The 27415-nt window shown below is 43.7% G+C and overlaps 1 protein-coding gene and 1 long non-coding RNA gene across 2 annotated transcripts in view; both read left to right on the forward strand.

The window, feature by feature from the left end:
• The window catches only part of MYO1D (myosin ID), a 174289-nt gene that overhangs the window by 3203 nt on the left and 143671 nt on the right, over positions 1 to 27415 (forward strand). The gene's annotated exons all lie outside the window — the stretch shown is intronic.
• On the forward strand, positions 3521 to 5192 carry LOC132084079 (uncharacterized). Its single transcript, XR_009420034.1, has 3 exons — positions 3521 to 3593; positions 4341 to 4378; positions 4983 to 5192. It is a non-coding gene; the product is annotated as an uncharacterized LOC132084079 (long non-coding RNA).

Consider the following 27415-nt stretch of genomic DNA (forward strand, 5'->3'; position numbering starts at 1 on the left):
TGCTGCTCCTCTGTCACTGCAGTTTCCACCCTCTTCCATAAATCCAGCTTTCCTTCTGCCAGAGCTATTTCTGTTCAGGGTCACTGGCTGACCCCAGACGGGCTGTGCTGGATTTAGTTCCCAAGTGAGCCCAGATGTGGGTGGAATTGAAATCATCCCACTTTCAGTGCATGCAAGGATATCTCCCCAAGGATGTCTCTAGTGGGAAAAAGAGGAATGGTGAAGCTGCACTTTTCATTTGTGTAGTATTTGAATTCAGAGGTGCTGACATGGGCTGGATCAGCGTGCCTGGGTGGGTGTGTGGATGCAGTGTGAATTTACCACCTCATCTCCCAGCCCCAGTGCTCATGCCCAGTTATTTGTAGGTTTGAGTGGTGATTCAGCAGGGATATCCCTGTGTCAGTACCTTTTTGTGGCTGTGTCTTACAGATTCTTAATGAATGTTTCTTGGGACACCCAGCAGCCACTGCGTGCTATGCTTTATTGTAAATAAAAGTCATCCTGTCCTTGAATTCCTTAGCCCTGACTGTGCTGCATCCCAGTGTCTGGTTGTGATTCTTAGTCATTAGAATAATTTTTTAAAAAGAACAGCAGGACTATGGGAATGGTCTGTGTGAATTCAGTAGCTTTGTTTCTTTATAATGACATCCAAAATTATAACAGACAATTGTTTCTGGACCACTCATAAATCAGAATTAATAAAACAGTATTTGAGTGGTTGGTGTGTCAGCAATTGCCCATCATCCCTTCAATGAGTGCCTGCTCATCTCTACACTGCTGCAGGATCCCAGGACATCAGATTAATTAATGCACTCATTAAATAGGAAATCTTTTTGTGTCTAGCAACTCTCAGGTATTTATCTGTAGTCAAATGTTACCTGTAATTGGTGGGAGGATGCTCTGGAGTTGGTAAAACTCTCTATTTCTCTGCTTTTTAATTAACACAACCATGGCTGTTCCATGGCAGGAGGGCTGGGATGGTGCTTGTGGAAAGGGAGTGTTGGTGTGGCCAGAGCTGCTCAGCTTTTGCAGAAATTGTGGTGTAGATGAAACTATTGAGTAAGAGAAGCAGGAAACTGCACCACCTTGTTGTCTTCATGCCATAGTGAAAGTTACCATTTTTCATTTGCTTCCCTGTAAGGAAGAGAAGTATGAAATATTCTGGTTTAGCAGGTGATTTCTTGTGATTTTCTTCCACTGCAAAGACCTCAGAGCATTAAAAATGGGATCTGTGGAATGCCAACAGGGAGTTGTTGAATTATCTGTTGTGCAGCCTTGGTGATTCCTTTGGTTGTCACTGCAGAGCAGCTCCTCCTCCCAGGTCCCAGGTGTGTGCCAGGACGCTCAGGTGTGACCCATCCCCTCTGTGCCAGGCACTGGGATCCTGTGGGGGCCCTGCTGGGGCAAACCCAGCACCCCTGAACCACTGGGAGTGGGAAACCACCTGGGAATGCAGGGAAAGGCATCAGGGCTGAGTTTGGGGTGGTGTGATGTGAGCTGTGTGCTCGTGGTGTTTGTGTTCCCACATCTGCTCCCTGACTCATCCTGCACTGATTTCTAGTGTGAGTTGCTCATTTTTCATAAGCATTGTGCAAATGCCCCCTGGAACACAATAGATCTGTGTCACTGCTATTAAAAAATTCAAGGATGTGTGAAAGGAAGGCAGTGAGAGCACCTGGTGATGTGTAATGATTGTAAAATGAATTTGGGGTTGTTTTCCTCTTCTTTTAAGTATTTCCAGCATCAAACCAGCTGTGGAAGGCTGAAATTGTTACTCAGTTCCTGGTCATCCCAGCCCATCTGAGCCTGGAGTGGTACAAAGATCTGTGGGTTAATAATCCTTGCAGTTATCTCCCTGTGCACTGGTGACTTCTGGCCTCTTAAAGCAGCATTTCACAAAAACACAGCTCTGTGCTCACTTAAAAACACACCAAAGTGTGTGTGAGAAACATTTTGTAATGTTTCTCAACTATCTCACAACCCCAGCATTTTCAGATTAAGGCAACAGATCTAGATCTGTATTTATTGCAGGGCCATTTGAAACACAGATAATATTTGCTGTGATTATTAGTAGTTTTGGCATCACGAATCTATACTGAAAATCTGCTTCTCCTGAGAATGTGCTGAAAGTGTTTGGTGCTGAGGGAAGTGTTTGCTTTGCAGGCAGGGCTGAGATGTGGGCTGGAGTCCTGGAAAAAGGTTGGAGCAAACTGAGTGGGGAATTGGGCTTTAAGTGCTCAAAGGGGTTTTCTTGAGGTGGTTGTGTGGGGGTTTTACCTTTTGGGCCTCTGTCAGAAAATCCCTGTTGTTTTTCTGGATGCGGTGACTTGAGGCCATTCTTTAGGATCCTAAAATCACAGAATATTTGGGGTTGGAAGGAACCCTAATATTAATTGGGTTCCACCTCATGTCCCTTCCACTGGAGCAGGTTCTTCAAGTCCCTGACCTAGGAAACTTCCAGGGGAATTCTTTAAATTCTGAAAGGCCAAACTCCTGCTCTGCCATTCCGTGTCCCCCAGTTCTGCACACTGGCTTGTTTTCCTTTCCTTTTTCAGGTGTGGAAAAGCAAACACAAGTTCTGGGGTGACCAAATGCTTTAATTTGTCCCCATCTTCAGGAAATGAGTGTCCCTATGATCTATCAGGAACAATTGTTAGCCCAGCTGTGGGTCTTGCTCAGTACCACAAAATTTCTGTTCTTCCCTTGATGGACCTCAGGGTGCTGTCTATATTACACTGACCTCCTTATCTTTTGAGATATCCTCATCTTAAACATTCATATTTGGGGTTGAATTTGTGGTGAGAGAGGTTTGGTTTCCCATGAGGTAATAAACTATTTAATCCCAGCAGAGGAAATATGATGTGAATGCTTGGTTTTCATTTGTGTTTTTGCTAATGAAATATTCATGCTTCATAAACAATCTTTTCATGCCTTTAAGCCATTTGAATTTCCTCATTCTAAATAGTTATGAATATTTGAATTTGGATTTAAGAGCTGCTAGGAAGAGGCTGCTTTCTGCCTGGAGAGGGGCACCTGCCTCTGGGTGCTGCAGGACACTCCTTCCTCTGCTCAGGCAGCAGCACTTGAGTCTCATCAGCCCTTCTTGGCTTCCTCAGGGTTGCTCAACCCGCAGATCTCATGTCACAGTTTGGAATGAATGGAATGAAAATTCCCCTTAGTCCATCAAAATGTGACTTATGAGCTTGGCCTGGGGCCAGGCTGATCCTCAGAGATGGGAGAGGCCATGGATCTCAGTTACAAAGCAAATCCCAACCAGAGGAGCAGCAAAGGGAGAATCCAGGCAGCTTCTGGCTCCACAGGGGGAAATAATCCCACTCTTCAGTGTAGGGGGATACAGTGTGAAGGTGGTACAGAATGTAATCTTATCCCCCAAAGGGTTGCAGCTGAACCAATTACTAAAAATTAGGAGCAGGCCTGATGTTAACAGGCCACACCTGTAGCCAATAAGAACAGTGATATAAAAGAGTGGATTGGTGGGCTCAGGAGTCAGATGGCTGCTGCAAGGATGAAGAAGAGTCAGTGCTTGGAGGAGCTGCTTACAGAAAGCTTCAAGGAGGCACAAAACTCTGGCAGTATGGAATCCTTGCACTGTAATGATAATAGAATATTTGATAGCTAAGAAAACAAATGGTGACCCCAATGTGATTTGGGAGTAAAAGGATTAAAATACTAAGCTATATTGCCCAGTGGATTTGGGATGACCCATGGATTTGGGACTAAACTATATTGCCCCATGGAATCAGGACTAAACCATATAACCCCATGGATTTGAATACTAAACTATTGGCAAAATATATCAATTACAGCTATTAGTGTTTGTTAAACATAACTATAAAAGACTTTGAAGATAAGTACTTTGTAAAGTAAGAAAAGCCATAAAACTGAACTAACATTTAGAAATATATATATATGCACTATAATATGCTGTTTGAACATTTGTATAACTCTTAGTTTTAAGTGAAATGTACAAATATGTCATAATGTTAATTTATTTGAATATGTTCTTCTGGTAATGCTGCAACTCTTTAATTAAAAGAAAAAGGGGGAATTGTAGGGGGATACAGTATGAAGGTGGTATGGAATGTAATCTTATCCCCCAATGAGTTGCAGCTGTACCAACTGCTAAAAACTTGGAGCAGGCCTGATGTTGACAGGCCACACCTGCAGCCAATAAGAACAGTGATATAAAAGAGTGGATTGGTGGGATCAGGACGAGTCAGTGCTTGGAGGAGCTGCTTACAGGAAACTTCAAGGAGGCACAAAACTCTGGCAGTATGGAATCCTTGCACTGTAATGATAATAGAATGTTTGATATTTAGGGAACACTTCAGTCCATGGACAGCTGGAGCTGCTGCAGGTGAGCTCTGGGATTCCTGGCTGCAATTCCCATGAATTCCCAGGCTCTGCATGAGGTGCTGTCCAGCCTGGGGTTTGTTTTCCCTCCATGTATGCTGAGTTTATCTGGTTTCGCTGGGCACACCTGCCCTCCCTGCCTGCTGAAAGCCTCCTCACAGGGAAGTTTTACAGGAGTCTCTTTATAGCAACTGGGTGGGGGAGTGTTTAATAATTTTAGCACTTGGGTGTTGAATAAATACAAGGTCAGATTTATGAATGAGATCAGTCTTTCAGGGTGCCTTGTACTTTTAAACTCTGAGGCTGCTGATGCTGGTCCTGCCTCCAGCTGCCTCTGGTCCTTGCCAGAGCACAGATAACAACATTTAGCTGTGGGTAGGAAGCAGCAGCTTGGGGAGGGACATCCCTGGCACGTGGCATCAGGTGTGAAACAAACACCTGACACAATCAGTGAAGTCACCAGAACTATGAGGGATTAGCTCAATAGAAAATGCTCTTTCTTGCATTTTTTAAAGTCTTTTTTCCTGCTGTTTACACAAAGTATATCTACAAAAGTCAGCTGGTAATTTAGGAATTCCTCAGCAGCCTTTTCTGCAATGCTTTTCTAGATTCTGATGAAGTGGATCCTGGAGCTTCTCAGAGTTGCAGTGCATCTGTTTGGGATGCTGTCAAGTGAAATCCTGTTCTGGTTTTTGGCCAGCCCATGTTTGAGGTGGCTTGTGTAACTTTCATCATCTTAACCGAAGTGATTTGTCATCACCTGCTGAGTTTCAGGTTGACTCCAAACTCCCACAGTAAATATTTGCTAATCCTTCCAACGAGTCTCATGGCCTTCTTTAGTCAAGAGCCCTTTGCATTGACTTCTGTTCAAAAATCTGCCTCTCCAGGTGCTTCACTGATCTAACACTCACCAAACCCTTGCATTTCTTCTGGCTGAGCAAGCTTTGACAGCACTTGAACTCAGTGATATTTACTTGAATTCCTTTAAAGATGCTGATCTCACAGGTATTTGGAGTTACATCATCTCTGGGTCATGATTGCATCTTTTTATGGAATGAAGGAATTCTTAGAGGGGGAGAAGGAGACAGATGTCTGCACATTGTTTTGTGTGAAATAAGGGAGCTGTGTGTCCCCTGGTGGCAAATGCTCATTTCCAGTTCTTTGAAACAAAATTACAATTTGTAAAGATTTGTTTCTTTAAGGGCTTTTTTGGTGAGATGTGATGAGATTTCAGCTCCCAGTGCTGCTGTCACAGGCTGATGTTCCTGTGTTAGAGCAGGTGTAAAAGTGTTCAGTTGTGTTTTCAAGTCCTGAAAGAACAGCCTGGCTCTGAGGCTGTTCTGTCTTTGGCAGTGAAAAGGGGGCATTTGATAGACTTAACTTTTTTGAAAACACCTCCTTTTTCTTCAAATCTTAAACTGTTCCTGATCTAACTTCTGTCTTTGGCTAGGAATGAGGTTTTTCTGCTCTCTGAGTTGCTGTGTGTGGCAGCAACACCCAGAGCAGTTCCTTTGGCTGGTGGTTTAATGGACAGCAGATTCTCTCCTGTCAGGGCCCAGCTGAGCTAGGAGCAGGGGGATATCTTGGAAAGACATTTTAAATAAAATAATTGTTACTGATAAGCCAGAGGACCCAACCTTATCATCCCAGAGGGTCTTGCAGAACTGACTGGGGCATAATGAACCTGCTCTTCTTTAATTCTTGGTGGTGCTGGCATTTTCCATTCTGCCCCCAACAGTTCCTGAGCATTTTTCTGTGCACACTTCAAAATTTCTCCTTTGTTCATCAGCTCTGTCCTGTTCTGCTGGAGCATTTTGCAGCCCATGTTTCCTGCTGGGGCTGCTCTGTCCTTCCCTTCTGGGTTTAGAAGTTGGCAGTGACCTGTCCTATGCTGCCACTTGCTCAGTGACACTTCAGAGAAGTTTCTGTGTGACTGCTGGGCTGCTCTCACCCAGAGCTTTATTTCCACTGGGTGAAAATATGGCATTAAACCAGTTCTGTGTCCCTGGGCTGTCACCTGCCACAGTGTCATTTCTCAGTTTTGGATGGTTTTTTGCTCTGCATTGACTCCCACTGTCCCTCCAAGAAGTGTTGTCCCACCTGACCTTCCTTTCTCCTGCTGACTTCCCATGGTTCTGTACCTGCAGAAACCTCCTGGCCATCATGGGTGTCTCCTCTCTCCTCTTTCAGCACCTTCTGTGTGCAGCTGAGCACCTGTGCTGCCTTTCCCCCTTGCTGTCGATGTCCTCTCTGATCCTGGGCTGATCTTCCCAGCCTTGTCAGCTGCAGTTCCCTGGGGCTGGGGTGAGTGAGCTCCCCTGGACAGCAATTCCCTTGTTCCAAAGGGCTTGGTCCTTTCTAGACCTTTCCATCCCAGTTCAGGTGTTGCTATTCCCCTGAGCCATGCACAGAGCCCAGTCTTGCCCAGTCACCTCACACTGATTTCTGTGCTCATTCCTTCTCCTGTGCCTTGACAAGCCCCCTTTCCCACAGAGCTTGTTCAGAGTTCTCTCCAAAGATTGCTTTTGCTCTCAGTTCTATCTCCTTCACCACCTCAGATCACAGCTTATCTCTTCCCTGTGTTATCAGTTTCTCCAGCAGCACTGATCTGTGCCATGTCTGTCTGAGAACTCCCTGACCACCATTCCTGTGCTTTTCCTGCAGTTGCTCCTTTTGGCATGCAAGAAACACCAAATAACTTCAGCAAAGCCACTGCCTTCTCCTTCCTTCCATGTGGAATTCATGGAGCCCACACAAAGCGTGCTATGGCAGGAGCCTGGGGTGCTGCACTCACTGATTATTGTGTTCCAGTCATTCCTGGCTCCATGCTGGATCCCAGCCTGTTGGAAATCTTTTTGTCTTGGGTCTGCACAGAGCCTGCCCTGATGTTATCCTGTTATGGTGAGGTTGTTCAGGAAGAAAATTATCAGATCAGAGTATCTTGGTGTGTTCCTGTTTAAGGTTGATGTAACTTGGGAATCCTGAAGGCTCATCACATCTTCCTGGGAAATGGAATCTGGAGATTTGTGGCAGATTTGTCTCAAAACTGGAGATTGCAAAACTGCAATATGTGGGGTGTGATGTGCTGTTTGGGGTGTTGGGCTTGAATCCATCTCCAGACACAAAGGATTTCTGCTCCTGCCTCTGCCTCTTTATTCACATCAAGCCAACTCAAACCATGTTTCTCTGGAAGTTCTGACAGCCTTGGAATAAATCCCTTTATTCTGGAGCCCTTAACAAGGTTTTCTGTCCCATTCTGATGGAGAGCAGTTGTGCATGGCTACTCACTCCTTAAATGAGTTCTGCTTTGAGGCACCAGCTGAAACTTTCAGAAAAGGTTCTCTTTCAGTATCTGCCTCCCATTACAACATCAGGGCCTTCATCATTGTCCTGGGATTGTTTATGGTGCCCAGGACGAACTCCCAGCACTTTCCTGCCCAGGGCAGGAATGAGAACCCATCTGTGAACAGTTACAGGATGGCAGCAAAGGCTCTCTCACCATAAATAGCAAAGAAAAACAAACTTGAAACAAAAAATCCCCTTTCCCACTGCAGGAACAGCACAGCTTTCTTTGGGGAGAGCTCCTCCATGGGTTTGGAGGGGTAAAAACCACGGTGGCTGTGAGAGTTTTCCCACCATGGCCATTGGGGGCACAATGAAGCTTTCATTCTCCACAGCACATCCCTGACATGTTTACACTAAAACTTTTGCTGTTATTCACATTGCTACACTGGGGTGTAGATTATTACTAACTAGATTATTTTACAAGAATCAATGATAAAGTAAATTTCACCTTCAAAAGAAAACTCCAGCTCTGGTTCCTTGAAGGCTCTGCTGCCCTGCAGTGTTTATAAAGGAACTGGAGATGGAGTTTATAAACTTCCACTGCTCCTCAATAGCAGCTTCTTCGTGTGTTGTTGCTTCTTGATCCCAGGTGTAAAAACCAGGGGAAAATTTAATTTAATTTTAAAACAGGCTCAAAGAGCTGTAAATACATTTTAGGCTCCAGAAGAATCCCAAAATACCAGAGCTGGAGCACTGGAGTCTTCAAGTGAACTTGCTTAGAAAAATTGTTGTCCCTGCACCCTGCAGGGAATGTCCTCCCTTGTTTGCCTCTCAGACTTTGCTGCTTTTCCTTGTGCTTCCAGAAGAACCCCCAGATTCTTTTAAAGCTGGATGTAAACACCTCCTTGGAACAGTAGCTCTTAAACTCTGTTGAAAAGTGCTTAGCAATGACACAAAAATGTTATTTCCGAAAGGATCTCTGCAGCACTGAAGGTTTTTTTTTGCAAATGAAAGTCCAAATTTACCACAAAAATGTCCCTGTAACCTCTTCTAATTCAAAACATATTCCTGCTTTTCAAAAGCACAGGCAAATTACCAGGGAGCCTTTCTAAAATAAGCCTGAGGTTGGATGTTTGACTTTGTGGACAGTGCTGCTTGATAATCAGCATTTCCTTTCTGGAGTTTGTGTTGCAGTCAGAAAGGAGCTTTGCTTTGTGTGGTTTGTGACCTGTTCCAGGTGAGGAGAACACCAACAACACCTAAACAGGAGCATCCCTTCCCCTTCTGTTCCTGAGAAATGGAGAATTTGTGTCTCCAGCAAAACAAACAATGGAAATCTTCTCTTTGTTCTTGGTTTTTGGGCCATCCTGGCTCTCAGAGATGCAGACATTCCTGAGCTAGACCTCTCCAGTGTCTGGCAGCTGGTGCTCTGACTCTGTGCTGGTTACAGAACTCAAACCCCTCTGAGGAAAGCCAGGGAAAAGCAAATCCCTGTGAAGTGTGAAGCTTCTAAACCTGCTGTGAAACCCTGAGAGCTGGGCTTGGTAAAAACGGAAGGAAACCTAAACAATTTTGAAATGATTGGGAGTATTTGGCTTCATTTCCCCGATCAGTCAATAGAAAACATGTTTTCTATTAAGAACTTACATTTTTGTAGACTTAAAGGGGGGCTGTTTTGACTTATTGTCAAAACAAGTCTTGTTTTCATCTTGGCTGCCTGGTTTGATTTTTGGTGCTGTCCCTGCAGGCAGTGTGGGGAGCTGGTGGCTGTCACCTGGAATTCTGGAACCATGGCTGCTGTGGGGTTTGGATCTGAGTTCTTGTGTCCTGAGGAGCAGGAGTGGGAAAACCAGGAAAGAGTGATGGGGGACACCCATCTCCTTAAAGATGCCATGCAGGAAACCTCAAATCCCAAATCTTTCATAAACCTAAAGGATGCCTGATTGTTTCTGTCCTGCTTTTCTTTTGGGTTTCTGGCTCTTGGATGCTCCCATGGAGGAGCCAAGGTGGCACCTGCTGCTCTCTGGAGCAGGAAAATATTCAGTGTTCCCAGAGCTGCTCTGAGGGGATGATGTGGGTTTGGGGCTGTGATTGGCTTCAGGGCCAGCTCAGATGTGTTGCTACTGAATTTAGGGAGAAAATTTGTGTCAATCTTGGTCTTCTCCCAGCAATTCTATCCATAACTGATTGGTGTTTTGCTGCTCAGCTGCTTTCTGAGAGGCTGTTTAATCAAAGTTAGTGAGCACATCCAGAGCAGGTGGATAAATCACTTCTTCTAGTGGACAAACAAAAATGTGTTGTGTTGTAAATGTTGTAGCTGAATCATGGAAACTGTAAAATTGAGACCTAATATTTCAAAATTTTCCACTCCATCTGATACATTTGAACCTTCTGCCTTCCCCATATTACCCTTATACCTAGGAGAGAATAACAAAAGTTAAATTCAGTAAATTTGATGGATTTTGAAGACATTCTGTGGCACCTTGACCAAATGAGAGGAATAATTTGCTAGGGTTACATTTATTAATGCACAATAAATCACAGGAGGGATAAGTGAAAGAAAGACTGGCTTGGTCAGTGTCAGGTTTATGTTGTGCAAGGGATGAGGAAAGCTCAAATATTTAAGCATAGTCAGAAATTTCTTGGTGGTTTTTTGGATTTTTTTAGTTTTTTTTTTTTTATCAAGACACCTCTGCTGCCTTGTTTGAAGGCTCCTCTTTACCTGTCCCTGGTTATGTGACAGAAATCTTGTGCTGGCAGTAATTCCCACAGCACCTTCCCATTATTTATGCCATGACAAAGGATATTTCACCCCCAGTGCCACATTTTTTTGTGTCTTGATGAGCAGGGGAAGCCCCAGAACCAATCTGGGAAAGCTTTCAGGGGAAAATATCCCCACCTCCTACCTTTTATAAATAGATACAAAATCCTCTTTTGGCTGAAGCTCAAAATAATGTAGGTATTTCTAAAATTGTAGCAAATCACTAAGACTCATTCCCTCTAGCTGTTTTTTTTTAATTCATTCTTCTCTTAATGATTTTGGATTGCCTACCAAAATTTCATATTTATCTGAGCAAGCCTGGCTTACTTAGTGGCACAGTTATGATAGTCTAAGAGTTCCTTTCTCCTAGGTTTTCCAGGAAACAGTTCCCTTTAAAACATGGATTCATCTTTATTTTGTGCAATGTTTTCACAGAGGATAGAAGAGAAGTGCACTAGAGAAATTTCTCTAAAAAGGCATTTTGAAGAAAGTTTTCCTTAACATTTACATGTGACCAAAGTCCTTGGACACTGAAGAACAACTGAATAGAAGTAATTTCCTTTGCTATAAAGGGTACACATTCCTGTAGACATGGACTACAAAACCACAGCTTGTTTAAGACAAAGAGCAGCCTCTGTTTATCCTAATGAGGTGTTTGATGTGCAAACTGATAGCACTGATGGCCACATCCCAAATAATTTGGTGTGTAGGAAAATTGCCCAGTTGTGGCATCTGGTCCTCTGTGGAGAGTGAGAGCCTTTGATTCACTCCCTGAGTACCAGAGTGCAACGGATATTTTATAAACTAAAAGTTTCTGTCATTGAAGACAGAGATTTCTTTGTGTTTGACCTGAGTTTTGATACTCTTTGTACCCTCCACTGCTCTCAGTGCCAAATATATTCTTTTTTTCATTGGAGGAGAAAGCAGCTTGGACAAACATCCTATCCCATATGAGCTCCAAACCATCCATTTATCCATGAGGACAGGGGAGCAGCAGTGTGAGGAAGCAGCACAAGTGCAAACATTCCCTGGTTTTGTTGTGCTCTCTGATATTTAAACCTTTCAGATATTCTATGCTTGTTTCCAACTTCATAGTGATGAAAGCTAAAAACCCCATAATAAGAGTGAGGATAAATTGTATTTTTTTTACTCTAACAGGGTGTATTTTAAGAAATAACAATAGTTATTATGATACAGGTGGAATAAACCACGAGTGGTGAAATTTATTTCTCAGAATTGTTTTTCCATCCCTTCTCAGTGTTGCTGCTGCTGCCACTGTCCCCTTGGGTTGTCTGGGATTAACTTCTCCTCAAATGGAGTTTTCACGCCAAGGATTTTAACTTTGAAATTGCATCTTTCACTCAGAGGGGAAAAGTGGGGTAATTTTCAGTCTCATGGAAATTTTGAATGAACACTGAGAAAGCAATGGCAGCAGATGGATTTTTATGAATGGGGAATGTCAGAATTGCCTTTCACAGGAGCTGCAGTGTCACACAAGAACTGAGAGGTTTCAGGAGGGGTGTCCCTGCCCTTAGGCGCTTCCAGTGCTGGTGTTACTGCCTGAAAACTGATTTAGCTGGGAAAGGATCTTGTGCTTCTCTGCTGGAGATCCACAAGGGCCTTCCAGGGTGGGAACTGGGGGCACAAGGTGACACTGGGGGGGTCCTGCTGGCCTGGGGGGGGACAAATCTTCCTCAGCATTCACTGATCCCCTCCCTTTTCCTACCTGTCCCATTAGGGAGCTTACAGAAGGTCTCAATGGACACTTTTCTGTTTTACCCCAGAATGTTTAAGGGTTGGAAGGGATTATTTAGTCCCATGATGGGCAGGAACACCTCCCACTAGACCAGGTTGCCCAAGGCCTCATCCAGCCTGGCCTTGAACATTTCCAGAGTTGGGGCATCCACAGCCTCCCTGGGTGACCTGTTCCAGTGTCTCATTATCCTCAAATAAAAAATTTCTTCCTGATATCTAATCTGAACTTCTCTTTTTCCAATTTGTACCCGTCCTGCCTTGTCCTGTGTCAGACAGAGTCCCCCTCCAGCTTCCCTGTAGCTCCTTCAGCCCCTGGAAGGAGCTGTGAGGTCTCCACACCCTTCCCTTCCCCAGGCTGTGGTAATTTAATTGTGTGAGAGTTTCCTTTCCTTGCTGTGCTCTTCATTCTGTAATTATGCTCAGGATTCATCACTTTCTGCTGCTTCTGGATGCCACTCATTTGCTTTGGGGGTTTCACATTTGCAAAGTGTATCTGGCCTCTCTTTCTTGTTAGATTTGCCTTAAATTACATCACAGAGAGGTTAAAATAGCAATAAAAACCACTTCCTATTGAGTGGATATTATCTTGTCTCGCTCTGGCTTGCTTTCTTACCAAGTATATCATGGGATCTCATTTGTTACATCACACTTGTGAAGCTGCTTTAGGTGCTTTGTTCCTCTAATTCCAAATATAACCATCCTGTGATCTTAATCAACATTTGCTTTAACATTTCCCAGCTGGAAATTAACTCCCTGGCAAATTTGGGCAACACCAGTGGCAACTTGAAGGTGGCTTTTTTTGGTTATGAACTTAGTTCCTTGTTTTCTGTGCACAGATATGACTGTGTGTGAAAAATGCCAATCACTTGATTTTAAAATTTTAAAAGTTTCATAGTAATAAAATGGGTATAAAAATAGGAATACAATTAGAGTAATAATCATTTGGACAAATTTAATTAGGACAATATGAGGCAATAAATACAAAGTCCAGGTACCTTTTCTGGGCAGCACAAAAGAGGACCCACGTTAACAAAGGATTAACCCTTAAAATCAACAGCCTGTTGCATATTCATACACTTCATACATGATGCATAAATTCCATTCAAACACAGGATTCTGTCTGGTCATCATCAACTTCTTCCTCTGAATCCTAACAAGAAGTTCATTTCTTCTGATAATGGAGCAATAAATTCTCTTTCTCTGAAAGATTCAGGTGTCCTGTGGCTGCTATCTCACTGCGAGTCCTCTCTTTAAAAAAAGTATCCTACATAGCATCGTTTCTATTTTAACAATTTTTATAACCTAAAACTATATTTAACACAGTACTTCACACACAGAATCACACAGAAGTTCAAGACTGGAAGAGACCTATAAGATCATCAAGTCCAGCCGATGTTCTAACTGTTCAACTAGATCATGGCAGCAAGTGCCACATCCAGTCTTTTTGTGAATTCTTCAAGGGATGATGACTCCACCACCTCACTGGGTAAATGATTCCAGTATCTGACCACTCTTTCTGTGAAATATTTCCTTCTTAATTCTAACTTACATCTCGCTTGACGCAACTTGAGACTGTGTCCTCTTGTTCTATACTTAAGAGAATTAATACAGCATCACTTTCTAACACAACACATATAATATTCATTTGAATATTTGTGAAAAGCCAATCATAAAATACATGCATTTTTCACACTGTGGTAGGGGAGCACTTTGGGATTTCCTCCAAAGGTGACTCGTGTTTGTCAGATCCACCTAGAGCAAAAACAAACCAGGCCATTCCAGTGTGGGTTGTTCAGGCTACTGAAACTTTCTCTGGTAGCCTCAATGGCTTTTAATTTATGTTTGTTCCCCCATTTGTCCACCAAAGAACATCAAACCCTTCCACTCATGGTTTTGCTGCTCCCCTGCCCTCCAGTGTGCCTTGGTTTTGTGACTGGCAGTGGGAATTGCCCAAGGTCACCGTGGAGAAGGCAGCACTGCTGACAGCCCTGTGCTCCTGGCTGGTTTCTGTGCATCTCTGCCGGCAGCAGCCCGTGGGAGCACCGCTGGATAATGAGTGGTAATTTCCTAGATTAATTTATGGTAATTTCCTCGATAGTGCCGCCTTATCTCCACTTCAGGGAGAGTTTCGCCTTGCAAAACATCAGCACGGGCCGTGGGTGGTAAACTGGTGGCAGCTGCATGTCACAGGAGCTGGGGAGCTGATGGGATGGGCCTGAGAGAGCTGGGAAACGCTCCCAGCCTGGAATCTCTGTGTGTGGATTCCTCAGAGACAGAACTGGTCTGCTCAGGGCTGGACAGCTGTCCCCAGCTAATTAGCACTGTCACCTCTGAGAGTGACATCTCCTGAGACAGAGAGGGGACAAAGCTCCTCATGCCTTACCCAAAGCAAGATCATCATGGGCAGCAGCATCTGCAGCTGGGCCCGAGGTGGCAGCTGTCAAATCCTGCCGTGATGAATCTCACACAACTGGAATCTTGAAAAGATTTGTAGCTGCATTTTTTTACACTCTTTCCCAGTCTTTGCTATTCTCCAGCATTTTGTTGCTGGCATCTTTGTCCACCGGCCTCTGGTCCTTTTTAAGCAGGAGCCAGGAGCTGTTGTTTTGCTGTGTCTGTATCATGGGTGTTGATGGAATTCCTTTAGAAATAAATGACAGGTTAAATGGAAAACAGTTGTCTCCACTTATGGATTGTGTGGGTGAAGTTAAACTTTTGGATCTAAACAAAAGTGTGAGCTGTGCATTTCCCAGAATGAAATTGTCCTTTTGCTTTAACCCCCATCCCTTCCCACCCCTCATTTACAGAGTTATTTCCTAATATTTACAGTTATTACTTCCTAATATTTACAGTTATTACTTCCTAATATTTACAGTTATTACTTCCTAAAAGGAGATTGTTATCAATGCTTTAGTGCCCCCTCAGGCCTGCAGCAACAGGGTGACCTAACTGGGTTCATTCCTCCCAATTTAAATTCCTTCTGTCGAAACAGGAATAGTTCCTTGGACGGGGAAGTGTTTCTAGCAGAGTCCCACCTGCCTGGTGGTGGTGCAGCTTCCCTGGATTGTGGTGATTTATTTAAAAATATGGATATTGATCTAGTACTGATATCCAACAGTATAAAAAACTGACAGACAAAAACTCTCCAACAGTTTAAAGTTAGAAAGTGAATGTTTATTGTGAGATAACTCCCAAATACACACTGTGATTTACAGGTGTTTGCAGAGTCCTTTTATCTATACAGGTACTGAATACCCAAAATACAAATGCATATTGATAACTTTGGTACATCCCATTCCCAATATGGATATTGATCTAGTACCAATATCCAAAGACTCTCTAAGAGTTTAAAGTTAGAAAGTGGATGTTTATTGTGGGATAGCTCCCAAATACACACTGTGATTTACAGGTGATTACAGAATCCTTTTATCTATACAATTATTAATTTACAGGTGATTGCAGAGTCCTTTTATCTATACAGGTACTGAATACCCAAAATACAAATGAATATTGATAACTTTGGTACATCCCATTCCCCTTCCTATGGCAATTAGTTCCAAAGCCATTAAGCATGCAGAGTTTGTTCCTTGAAATGGGTCAGTGGTCCCTTTCATGGGGCGGGGTCCCAAAATGAGGAAGTAAATTAAGTCTTCCTCGTTCTGACCTTTCTGCCTTTTCAATGCAAATCTGACAAATGAACCCATTGGTAGAACTCCCATTCCCCATCTTCAATTGGTTTCAGAACAGAGGAAGCCACAATTGTCTCATGTTCCTAAAAGCCATTTATCAGTTTCTATATTCTTCATTATAAACCCAGCTAACCAAACATTTTGTTGACAAGCAATCAATTATTAGTTAACTACTAACTCTTAACTTCATCAAGGCCTGCCCATTTATTTTAATTAACTCCAATAAAGCTTATCTCTAAAATCTTAGCTTCTCTAGAATCTCTAAATCCCTAAAGTTTATGTCTCAGGGTGGTGTCCCAGGGAGGGAGGAGCTCTGCAGGGATTGAGCTTCACTCCACCCTTGTGTGAAAAATGCATGTATTTTATTACTGGCTTTTTGCAAATATTAAAATAAATATTATATTTGTTGTGTTAGAAAGTAATGCTGTCTTAATTCTCTTAAGTAGTGGGTTAAATATAATTTTAGGTTATAACAAAATGTTAAAATAGAAACTATGCTATGTAGGATACTTTTTTTAAAGAAAGAACTTGCAGCGAGATAGCAGCCACAGGACACCTGAATCTTTCAGAGAAAAGGAATTTATTGCTCCATTATCAGGAGAAATGAACTTCTTCCCACCTCAAAGGTGCAGTTAGGATTCTGAAGAAGAAGTTGATGATGACCAGACAGAATCCTGTGTTTGAATGGAATTTATGCATCATGTATGAAATGTATGAATATGCAACAGGCTGTTGATCTTAAGGGTTAATCCTTTGTTAATGGGTGTCCTTTGTTGGGCTGGTGCTGCCCAGAAAAGGTACCCAGACATCCATAACTCTTTGTATTTATTGTCTCATATTGTCCTAATTCAATTTGTCCAAATTATTATCGCTCTAATTGTATTACTATTTTTATACCCATTTTATTACTATGAAACTTTTAAAATTTTAAAAACAAGTGATTGGTGTTTTTCACAACTGACTACTGGAAACAATATTCAGTAGCCTGAATAACACACACTGGAATGGCCTGGTTTATTTTTCTATAGGTGGATCTGGCAAACACGAGTCACCTTTGGAGGAAATCCCAAAGTGCTCCCCTACCACAGTGTGAAAAATGCATGTATTCTATGATTGGCTTTTGGCAAATATTCAAATGAATATTATATGTGTTGTGTTAGAAAGTAATGCTGTATTAATTCTCTTAAGTACTGTGTTAAATATAGTTTTAGGTTATAACAAATTATTAAAACAGAAACTCTGCTATGTAGGATTCTTTTTTTTAAAGAGAGGACTCGCAGTGAGATAGCAGCCACAGGACACCTGAATCTTTCAGAGAAAGAGAATTTATTGCTCCATTATCAGAAGAAAGGAACTTCTTGTTAGGATTCAGAGGAAGAAGTTGACAATGACCAGCCAGAATCCTGTATTTGAATGGAATTTATGCATCATGTATGAAGTGTATGAATATGCAACAGGCTGTTGCTTTTAAGGGTTAATCCTCTGTTAACAGGTGTCCTCTTTAGTGCTGCCCAGAAAAAGTTACCTGGACTTTGTATTTATTGTCTCATATTGTCCTAATTTAAATTGTCCAAATTATTATTACTCTAATTGTATTACTACTTTTATAACCATTTTATTACTATGAAACTTTTAAAATTTTAAAAACAAGTGATTGTTGTTTTTCACAACTGACTACTGGATACAACATTCAGTAGCCTGAACAACCCACACTGGAATGGCCTGGTTTGTTTTTGCTCTAGGTGGATCTGACAAACACGAGTCACCTTTGGAGGAAATCCCAAAGTGCTCCCCTACCACAGTGTGAAAAATGCATGTATTCTATGATTGGCTTTTGGCAAATATTCAAATGAATATTATATGTGTTGTGTTAGAAAGTAATGCTGTATTAATTCTCTTAAGTACTGTGTTAAATATAGTTTTAGGTTATAAAAATTGTTAAAATAGAAACGATGCTATGTAGGATACTTTTTTTAAAGAGAGGACTCGCAGTGAGATAGCAGCCACAGGACACCTGGATCTTTCAGAGAAAGAGAATTTATTGCTCCATTATCAGAAGAAAGGAACTTCTTGTTAGGATTCAGAGGAAGTTGACAATGACCAGCCAGAATCCTGTATTTGAATGGAATTTATGCATCATGGATGAGGTGTATGAATATGCAGCAGGCTGTTGCTTTTAAGGGTTAATCCTCTGTTAACTGGTGTTCATCCTTTGTACCCGGACATCCGTAACTCTTTGTCTCTATTGTCTCATATTGTCCTAATTCAAACTGTCCAAATGATTATTACTCTAATTGTATTACTGTTTTTATAACCATTTTATGACTGTTAAACGTTTAAAATGTTACAAACGAGTGATTGGCGTTTTCCCCTCGGAAGCTCCGTTCCTGCGCTGCCCTTCCCTGGCAGGGCGGGCTCGTTGTGTAACGTCCTGCAGGAGAACCAGCAGTGATTAATCAAGGAAACATCTAACGACCTTAAATGGCAGCAAATTTATTTTGGCAGGTGGAGACTGAGAAAGTCGCTGCTGCCACGGAGGGAGTGTTGCTCTGGAGCGCTCAGATCACATTCTGTTTGCCCTAACACTTTCTGCAGTCTCAAACCTTTACCACTGCACTGAAATCTCATTTTTCCACATCTTTGTGCCACGATTCTTACCCAGGGTGACATTTGTTCACTGAACAGAAGTGCCCAGAGAATGCACCTGTGGGTAAGGAGTGCAGTGTCCCTCTGCTGTGACATGGGGACAGCCACAGCTCAGTGCTCAGGTTTGTCTTTCCAAGCTTTGTGAGCTGGCTCTGCAGATAATCCCAGATCTCCTCTGGGAGGCTGGGCAGGGTGAGGTCATGTACCAGCCTGCCAGACTGAATATTTCAAATATTCTTGTTACAGCCTTTCTGAAGGTGAACAGGTAACTGGGTTCACCTGGGAGAGTTCCTTAGGAGTGCCCTGGATTGAGATTGGGTTTTAGATTTAGTGAGACAATAACCCACCTTTAAAAGATCCTTGATAAACCAGTGATAAGGAAGAATTGATTACTCTGAAAATTTTAATAACACTCAATATGTGAATTATTTTTTATCTAAAAGCTCCAAATTCTCAGCCTTTTTTTCTGTATATTTTAAATTGGAATTTCATTTTGACTTGAGGAGCTTTCTGGAATTTTTCTTTTTAATCTCCTTGCTGGCCAATAGGAGTTTTGTTGGTGTACCCATAAATTTCATGGAAGTTTGTTTATTTCACTGAGGCTCTGTTCAGGGCAGAGAGTACGTACCCAAAGATAAATTTTATATGCTGTAGAAAACTTTCAGCCTCTCTTTCAGATTGCAATGGCTAGGTAGGACTAAAAATTGCTGTTTCTATCATGTTGCTATTGCTTGATATGTTTGTGGCCTGCACAGCTGTGGTTATGTGGTTATTAATTCTAAAATTAATTTTGTTTTTAGCAGCAGGAGCGGTGCTGGGTGTTGTTTGCTTCCAACCCTGTGCTAAAGCAAAGGCAGGAACTGCAAACCACTAAAACCCTGAGCTGCTGTTTGCCTTTAAAAAACTCACCAGCACAGATTGGAGACAGTCAATCTCTGTGCACACAGACGAGCTGCTAGTCTGGCAGGATGTAATTCCATTTTCCTGAGTACTTTGATTTCCTTTTGGCCTGTCTGTGCTTCAGCTCCTCACTGCTCTGGTGCTCAATTGATGTTGACTCTAAGGTACTTTTTGAATTTCTGACTCATTCAAGCCAAGGATATTTGTGAAAAGGTTGTGATTTGCTTTTATCTATAGCAAATGCAGCCTATCAAGAGAAGTTGGAAATGCTAAACTTCCAGGCCCATCTGTACATCATTTTCCAAGTCACATTTTATGGTGGCTGCAGCTCGTGGTGCGGAGGAGCAGCTGGCAGACGCTGCTCCTTGCTTTTTAACAGGCACAACCCACGTCTGCCACAGCCCAGACACTGCCATGGCCTAAGAGCTCACTCAGTTTACTTCAAATCTTAAGGCAAGTCTCATTTCAGGCATGTTGATTTCCTCAGAAAGCTTTTGTTACTTTGGCTGGTGGCCACATTATGTAAGATAGAATTATTTGGCCTCAAAGCAGTGATTTCAGCAAGGGACGGTGTAAAGCTGCCTGTGGGCTGTGTTGTGGCTGCTCCATTCATTGCAAGTGACACAGGTGAGTTGTGGCCACAAAGGCTCCTTGGTGCCTGTGTCTGAGGGAAATCTGAAAACAACCAGCAAAATCGTCTCTTTTCATGTTTTCTGAAGGGATTGGTGGCTGCAGCTGGTAACTCCCATGCAATTCTTCTTCCCTGGAGGTGCCACAGTCAGGCCTGACATTCCCTGGGGAATATTTTGGGTGCCTCTGCCACCCTTTTTGTCTGGCTCTGAGCAGAGCTGTGTCCAGAGAATCAAGCTCTGGTTCTGCTGGCACAATAACCACACTGAGGTGTTTTTAAATCTGTTTTTCTGATATTGAAAAGAATTGTTAGGAACCTCCTTAAATTCCCTTTAACCAGCTACTTCATTTTCCTTGGGTTTTGTTTCCTTTGCCCTAGATGGAGTCAGTGGAGGCAGTCTGGAATAAAGTGTGTGGAACTGACAGGCCATGTGTGTCACACACAGCTTTCCTTTGAGATGACCTTTAAGCCTTGTTTTAGTTGCATTTCCATTTAGGGAATCCTCGAGCTATTGGGTATTATTGTGGGGGGGAAGGCTGAGATAGAATCAGAATTTTCAGTGTTTGTTTTCTCATAGTAAATTGCCTTCTTGTGTGTCATCCAAGAGTTCACACAAGCAGTGCTCCAAACTGGGCTGCTCTCAGAGGTGGAGCAGCAGCTCTTGGGCTGAGGAGCTGGGTGGGGCAGAGCAGGGATGCCCTGAGCACAGTGACGGGGACACAGGCTCTGGAGGAGGCAGCTCCCTGTTGGGTCATTCTGTCCCTTCCCTCAAACGTGGAATTCTGGGACAGCAGAGCTTGGCAGGAGCTTGATTTTATCAGGAGCTTTGGCCTGTGCTCGTCAGTGCAACTCTGAGTTTCACTTTGGAGTCTAATCCTGTTTTGGAAACTCACTTCCTTTTCCTCCTCTTGTGCCATTTTATGATTTGGATGCTCTGTTCTCATCATGTTTCACTACTGTGTTGAGCATAAACTGTGGTTTCCTCTGAGTTCTCCAGCATTCACATCCATGAGCAGGGATGGTCCTGGGGCTCAGTGTCACAGACATCTTTTATGAATAATCCTTTCTTTAGGATTTTTCCTCCTGAGAATCTGAGATGCCTCAGGAACAAAATGTAAACAATGGTTATCTGCTGCTGTGGAATGCAACAGGTGCATCTGCGATTGGTCTCATGTGGTTGTTTCTAATTAATGGCCAATCACAGTCAGCTGGCTCGGAGCCACAAACCTTTGTTATTCATTCCTCTCAATTTTTAGCTTAGCCAGGCTTCTGAGATGAAACCTTTTCTTCTATTCTTTTAGTATAGTTTTAATGTAATATATATCATAAAATAATAGATCAAGCCTTCTGAAAGATGGAGTCAGATCCTCCTCTCTTCCCTCAACATAAGAGCCCTGTGAGCACCGTCACAGGCTCAGTGCTGCCCTCTCTGCAGCTCCTCTCAGACACCCCCTCCTGCTGCTGCTCCTTCCTCCCTGGCTCTCCCGGCAGGAGCAGTCCTGGGGGATGCTCTGGCACAAAGATCCCTCTGTCCTCTCAACTCAGAACAGTCCTGCATTCCAGTTCAATACCTGGGTGAGTGTTTGAAGCCTCTCAGTCCTAGGACAAAGCAGGGAATGTTACCAGCAGTGCAGGAATTAACTTGCTTTAAAGTCTTTTTCCTATCTAAAGCTTTTATGACTCTGGGATGTGGCATCAGCTGTCATCATGGGGAAGCTCTGATTAGTATTATGTGGTCTAAATACTTGTCATATATTTACTATTGATTTATCAGGTACTGAAGGGATGAACCAAGCCAGTGACTGCTGACAGACCACCTGGGCCAAAGTGGCTGAGGGGTGTCACAGACATCTTTTCATGAAAATCCTTTCTTTAGGATTTTTTCTTCCTGAGAAGCTGAGAGGCTTCAGAGACAAAATGTAAACAATAGGAATGCAACAGGCAGGTCTGTGATTGATCTCATGTAGATGTTTGAATTAATGGCCAATCACAACCAAGCTGGTTCAGACTGTCCGAGCCACAAATGTTTGTTATTCATTCCTTTCTATTCTTAGCCAGCCTTCTGATGAAACCTTTTCTTCTATTCTTTTAGTATAGTTTTACTGTAATACATATCATAAAATAATAAATAAAGCCATCTGAAACATGGAGTCAGATCCTCATCCCTTCCCTCATCCTCAGACCCCTGTGAACACCGACACAGAAGGGTTAATTTTCAGTCACATCTGTTTACTGTTTACCAGCCTGACACTTGGTTTGCAGTGGAGGAAGGTGCAGGACTTTCTGCTGTAGGGTTTTGTGGTCACAAGTCACTGAATCTGGTTGACAGCTATTTTTATTTTCTTCATTTCTTTCGGATCTATACAGGGTGCTCGTCCTAGTTCTGGCTGTGATTCTGTGAGGGAGCTACTGCTGTAAATGCAGCACCTTGTGTCCTGCTGCTGTTCAGAGCTCTCTGAATGATCTGTCAATAGCTGAAATAATTCCTTGATCCCAGAGCAAGTGGTGCTGCCAGAAATGTGTCACAGCTGATAAATAAACTGTCCTGGTGCTGCCAAAGTGCCCTTCCTGTGCCTGCAGAGGGCTGCTGGTTCCCCCTGCTGGGGTGGGTACAAACCGTGGATTCATCTCAAGCAATAGCATTAAGATAGAAACAGCCATTTTTAGTCCTACCTAGCCATTGCAATCTGAAAGAGAGGCTGAAAGTTTTCTAGAGCATATAAAATTTCTGTTTGGATATGTACTTTCTGCCCAAAATCTGCCTGGCTGTGGCTAAAACCCTGGCCTAGCTGCACTTCTCTCTTCCTTGCTCTCAGCTGTGGTGTGAGGACAGTTGTCTCCAACCATTTTCCCTCTTTTTTCTTTTCTTTTAATTGAGCTTGGGTACAATATGTGAGAGAGGCTGGAACATGAGGGGCCCACGAACTAATTCAGGGTTCAAGAAGCAGCAATAAAAGTGCCATTATGCATGAGCAATGGCTTGTAAAGGGCTCGATGTGCTAATGTGGGTTACCGGGTTGACACCATTGCTTTAATAACGGTTTAATTTCTTTAGCCTGGTTGGATGTTTTGACTGTGAGGCGTTGGTCCCTTGTGAATTCTGGATTATTTCTTGAGGTGGCTTTTCCAGTTGCAGAAGCTGTGTAATAACCCTGAGCTGCAGAGCTCGCTGCTGTTCTGATCAAACTGGGACGATCACCTCAGTAATTGCAGCGGTGTTGGTGTAATTATCACCCAACAAGCTGTAATTTGAAAATGGGCCCCACTGCTTGGCCAATGTGCTGCTGTAGTTTGGAAGCTTTTAAAATCCTGATCCCTTTGTTTGGTTACACCGCTTCTATCTGCTCAGGCAGTTCTGCAAACCTCCCACGTGCCCTTTGCCTTGTAATTACACATTTGCAAACAATCGATGGCGTGGGGGAAGTGCAACAGGGGGCTGTGTTTAAATAAGCGCTGCTGCACTCAGAGCAGGTTCTGTGTGTGCTGGCTCGTGTCACAGCTTTAGGAAGTGCTGTCCCAGCTCTGGGGGGTTTCCCTATGCAGGGAACAGAAGGAAGGAGTGTCTGATGCCTTTGGAGACACAAATATTACACAGTGTCGCCTTGCTGCTCATACCAGAGCATCCAGGTACCTGTTCTGCCAGGGCTCTTTGGAAACTGGGTTCAAACAGGTGAGCAGGAGCAAAACAACCTGAACCCACCCAGTGAAACCAGAGACACCAGTCCTGCCCTGGTTTGGAAGCAGCGATCAGTGTGTGAGGAGGAAATAACTGATCCAAAAGGAATCCAGATTTCTGCAGGTCCTCTTGCAATGACTGATCCAAAAGGATCCCAGATTTCTGCAGGTCCCCCTGCAATAACTGATCCTGAAGGATCCCAGATTCCTGCAGGTTCCCCTGCAATAACTGATCCTAAACGATCCCAGATTTCTGCAGGTCCCCCTGCAATAACTGATCCAAAAGGATCCCAGATTTCTGCAGGTCCCCCTGCAATAACTGATCCTAAAGGAATGCAGATTCCTGCAGGTCCCCCTGCAATAACTGATCAAAAAAGAATCCAGATTTCTGCAGATCCCCCTGCAATAACTGATCCTAAACGATCCCAGATTTCTGCAGGTCCCCCTGCAATAACTGATCCAAAAGGATCCCAGATTTCTGCAGGTCCCTCTGCAATAACTGATCAAAAAAGAATCCAGATTTCTGCAGATCCCCCTGCAATAACTGATCCTAAACGATCCCAGATTTCTGCAGGTCCCCCTGCAATAACTGATCCAAAAGGATCCCAGATTTCTGCAGGTCCCCCTGCAATAACTGATCCTAAAGGAATCCAGATTTCTGCAGGTCCCCCTGCAATGACTGATCCAAAAGGATCCCAGATTTCTGCAGATCCCCCTGCAATAACTGATCCTAAAGGATCCCAGATTTCTGCAGGTCCCCCTGGTTCTTCATGGAGCTGATGGCTTATGCTCTGTGTGTTTGGAAATGAAATGGTGCCTTAGATTCTCAGTAACACCTGGGTGTCAGCATCCTCTTCTTTCCTGATTTATTGAGGAAGATGAGGGGCTTAAAACAAGATAGTCCAGCAGCAGCGAGTTAATGTTTAGTTGGAGCAATATCTGGTTTATTTCCTGTAAATGGAACCCTCAGCTGCCCTGGAGGGGATGAGCTGGTTGCAGATTAACCACAGCACCGATAAAGGAAGGTGCTCATGGGCTCCATTCAGAGGCGGCTGGGTCCTGGCAGGGCACAGCAGCCCAGGGTGCAGAATGTGCCCGTGCTGCTTCCTCGTGGAGCTCCAGTTTGTGAGGCTGCAGAGCTGAGGGGGCTCTGTGCAGAGAGATTTTGGCCTTTTGCCACCACATTCCCTGAGTGGGAACCCTGGGGAAGAAGCAGCAGGGATCTGTCAGGAGTGATCCCCACTTGTGCAGTGTAGGAGTTAGTGGCGTTAAAATCTCTTTATCTGGTCGGTGCAGTTGATAAATCGCCCCAAAACTGCACATGCCTGAATGCAGGTACCCCAGGGGAGGGTTGTGAGCCAGGGGCAGGGCTGGCAGCTGGGAGTGCAGGGTCCTGACAGAGGTTTGGCAGGGCTGCTCATGGGAGAGGTGGAACCTGACCTGCACAGGTATCCTGAGGGTGTTGAGAGCTCTGGGACTGTGAACAGAACTCATCCCTGTCCAGGATTGCTGCAGGTGCTGAAGCCTCTGCTGGGCAGGGGCTGCTGAGGACACCGGGCTTGTGCTCACCAAGCTGAGGCAGCTTTTGGACAAACAAGGCTCACAACATCGGTGGTGCCCCTGCCGAAGATGCTGGATCCCAGTGGATGTAACCCAATTATCCAGAACGCTGAGCCATTCATTTCCAGCCGAGTAATGGGCTGTGAATGGCAGGGTCATGGATCAGCACAGAGGGTGACGAGAGGACACAGCAGGAGCTCTGTGACACCAGGCACCGGCTCAGGGAGGTGCCTGCGTGCTGTAGGAGGAGATACAGTCAAAAAAGCAAAGGAAATGATGGCATGAGTTCATAAAATACAAACAGGTTTTGTTATAATAACTATGAACAGATTTGTGTGTCTGTATTTAATACAGGATAAATGAGAAGAAATGGAAATTATTAATGGGGTGTACAGTTATGAGTGGTTTGTGGAGGACAACTGAAATAATGAAGTGGAAGCAAGCCCCCAAACCTGAGCTAATGGAATTTCACTGAGTCTGTTATCTCCTCTCCCCCAGCCTTCCTTTTCTCCCTAATTCTGCTCCCTCCCCATATCCCCACCAAAAAGGGGAAGGAGAAAGAATTGAATGCCTAACCCTGGTGAAGCAGCCGTGGGTGGGAGAGGGGAGATGTGAGCTCTCCTTGCTGGCTGGGTGCACAGGGGGTTCTTTATGAGGACAGCCCCTGGATCCTGGGGCTTCCACTCAGTGCTTGCAGGATTCCTTCACCCTCGGCTGGTGAGGATCTGTTGTTCTCTCCTCCAGAACAGGATGAGCCACAGCCCGGAGGAGAAATTTCCAGAGCCCTCTGCAAGTGGTGCTAAACTGTTTTGGATCCCTGCTCTGTCTTGCTTGAGGTTACATCAACAGATCTGGACTAAGGGAAGGATTTTTCTTGTCTCAGGTTACTGGACAGTTTTGGAGGGTTTTGCATGGCCCATTTCCTGGAACTGTTGGCATTTCCACTGCTGAACTGTGATTATTTTAGGACTGAGGCAGACTTTTCACTCCTCAAGCAAATACCTTCAAAAGAGACTCCCGCTTGCATGAGAGAGAAGGAGGAGGGACAATTAGCTGAGTTTTACCTCCTCTGACCTGGGACTTTGAAAGAAATGCAGATAAGGTGATAGTGACTGTCCTTATCAGCAGAATGACCTGTGCAGCTTATCAAAGGTGCTGATTTTCTATATGTAGCAGCATTTCCCGAACTGCCAGTGCCACTCTGTACCCAGCTAAAGGCCGAAGAATGGTGTTTAAGATCACTGTAGATATGAAGTGTCAAATTCCTTTGTTCTCCTGCTCAAAGGATAGAGAGGAAATAACTGAGCTTTATTTCTTTTCCTGTAAGCCTCTCTTGAATATATTTAGGAGGAAAAGAGTCATTTCATAAATACATTCCACTCTCCTTTTGACAAAACCAGGATTTGCAGTAATTTTATTGGCACTGCATGAAAGTGCCGTGACTGAAACGCTTGAACCTTGTCCTTATCTGCAGGTCCATCAGTGCCATTGGATCCAAAGCTGTAAATGCATTTTCTGCCTGGATTATCAAAGTGACCATTTTATTCCTCACATTCAGTCAGAAGACTGTGAGCAATAGTTTTTAGGAGGAGCCTTGTGTAAATGTAAAACTTTAAAGTTAATTTTTTATATATATATATAAAATGAAGAATCGTGGAATCAGAGTATGGTTTGGGTTGGAAGGGACCTTAAGGATCACTCAGTGCCACCTCCCACTGTCCCAGGGTCCAAATCCTGCCCAGCCTGGCCTTGGGCACTGCCAGGGATCCAGGGGCAGCCCCAGCTGCTCTGGGCACCCTGTGCCAGGGCCTGCCCACCCTCCCAGGGAAGGATTTCCCCCTGATATCCCATCTAACCCTGCCCTTCTTTTCCTTATAGCCATGGCTACGTGAAATAAAAACCCATGAAAATACTACAATCCTTGAGGGTTGGGATGTGTGAGACAGCCATGTGTTAGTGACTGTTGCATTACATTTTATACAATATCTAAAATGCAGATAATAAAAGTTGTGTATATTGTGGGTTCAAATTCTTGCATTCAAAGCAGAATTTCTTAAGTTCACCAAAGGCTGTTTTGGGGTCAGGGTGGCAGCTTTGCTGCTCATGGATAATCATGGATTAGCTGATGTCATAATGTGT

The sequence above is a fragment of the Ammospiza nelsoni genome, chromosome 26 (genome assembly GCF_027579445.1).
Source record: "Ammospiza nelsoni isolate bAmmNel1 chromosome 26, bAmmNel1.pri, whole genome shotgun sequence".
Taxonomy (NCBI): Eukaryota; Metazoa; Chordata; class Aves; order Passeriformes; family Passerellidae; genus Ammospiza; species Ammospiza nelsoni.